This window comes from Capsicum annuum, unplaced genomic scaffold (genome assembly GCF_002878395.1).
Source record: "Capsicum annuum cultivar UCD-10X-F1 unplaced genomic scaffold, UCD10Xv1.1 ctg62190, whole genome shotgun sequence".
NCBI classification, from domain to species: domain Eukaryota; kingdom Viridiplantae; phylum Streptophyta; class Magnoliopsida; order Solanales; family Solanaceae; genus Capsicum; species Capsicum annuum.
Window position 1 is genome coordinate 3190 of NW_025871171.1, and position 1814 is coordinate 5003.

Here is a 1814-nt window from a genome sequence, read left to right on the forward strand (position 1 = left end):
CTCTACAAAATCAGCATACTAGACAAAGCCCTTTCTAATTGTTCATGACTTGTATGCCCAAATAGGGTAATGTTGACTAGCATTAATTGTATCCCTTGACTAAGGGGCATTATATATAGCTTGTAAAGGCCCTCTTGGGCAGATCATTCACTTCAAATATTCAAGAAATATAATCTGAAAATTGGCTCTTCGGGCCTCCCAAAACCGAGTGTCTTTCTTACTATTTCCTCGTGAGTTCGTGTGAGTGTTCGAAAGTTCTTGGGACGAATTTAGGGCGGTTTAGGACTGAAGTTTAGCCTCGATATCGTGAGTGTTAAGCTGTCCGCACGTGGCTAAAATTAGGCCCGTGACACTCTCTCTTTATATAAACAATCAAGCATTATACTCTTTTTTTAGCTTATGTGGGATTTTATTCTTAAATTATTTTGCTAATGCAGGAATAATATGTTTCTCTTTCTATTTGGATAGGCCTGATAGTGACTACTCTAGTGTTGTGCTATGAGTACTGTTAGTAAAATTGTTTCCTTTACTTTTAGGATCTGTTGACACTAATTATTATTTTCTAAGTACTAACTTTGAGACCAATCAATATGTTTTATTACTCTCTCGTAATGCTGCATTTATAGTCCAGAAACAATCTCTCTACCTTACAAAGATGAGGATAAAATTTCATAATAACCTATCCTTTTTGGATTTCACTTGTGGGATTACACTGGAAATGTTGTTGTTAATGTCACGTTCCTAAGGTTTACTGTATTGTTTTTAACTCAAAATTTGTTCTCTACTGTTGTTTTTCTGTTTCTCTTTTTGGTTATTTCTTTAGTTACAACTTGCAATACAACAAGCGGCATATCCAGATTATGATTTATCAATATCCCTTTAGTAATGCAATAAATATGTCTTTCAGATTTATTTAACATCATTTACGGTTGAGGACGGAACTTAAATCATAAGCCTAATTACAGTGCAAGATCAGAGACACAAAGCATCAGCCATTATTCTCCAAGATAGAAAAATTTGATCACTACGGAGAATAATAAGCAAGGCAACCGGAGGAATCTAATGAAGACATATATTAGAGATTAAATAGTGTAAAAAATAATCTAGCATACAACCATCTCGAAATTCATGTATTTGCAGCTAGTTACTTTATATACTGCCTACCAGAAATACATATCGTAACACATAATTTTTGTGCATTTCGAAACTTTGGGTGCTTCAATAACTGTTTGTTAGTTCTTTTTTGTCCAATCTTAATTTTTACATGTTCAGATATGAACACAAATTGTTCATAAAATGTGGTTGAACATGGTGTTTTGTTCCTTCAGTTTTGCAGGTGTTTTTTGATTGACACTTGTTCCCACATCATAGAAGATAAAAATATTTAGACAGCATAGGTTGGTATTAAAGGAAAGGCCCATTTATTTTGTTAAGTATACCTTTCTCGGCCTTTTGGCTAAAATCTAGTATCTGTTCTTATCAGTTTAATATCTGATATGTGGACCATTGATCTGCATGATATTAATTCTATTTTTTGAGGGGGAGAGTCCCTCAAGGTAGCTTGCTGCCTGGGCTCTCAAGTGTCGTCTTTGTGTTGCACTACTGCATGGGCCTGGCGCACCTCACCAATCCAAGATCAATGTATTTGGTGTGAATCATTTTGTAATGACCCTTTAGGTTATTAGCTGTATTTTTTCTGATTTTGTTGATAGAGCTCCTCCATAACCATCCCAAGTCATTAGTGACTTGCTAGAACTGATAGTTCTGTGTCACGCCCCAAAATCCCATCGGGCCGGACTGGCACCCGAAGCCGA

At 35.8% G+C, this 1814-nt stretch overlaps 1 non-coding gene across 1 annotated transcript; it reads left to right on the top strand.

Annotated features, from left to right (window-relative positions):
- The first annotated feature begins 1435 nt into the window (after positions 1-1435).
- On the top strand, positions 1436-1626 carry LOC124893583. Its single transcript, XR_007050773.1, has one exon. It is a non-coding gene; the product is annotated as a U2 spliceosomal RNA (small nuclear RNA).
- Positions 1627-1814: the final 188 nt, after the last annotated feature.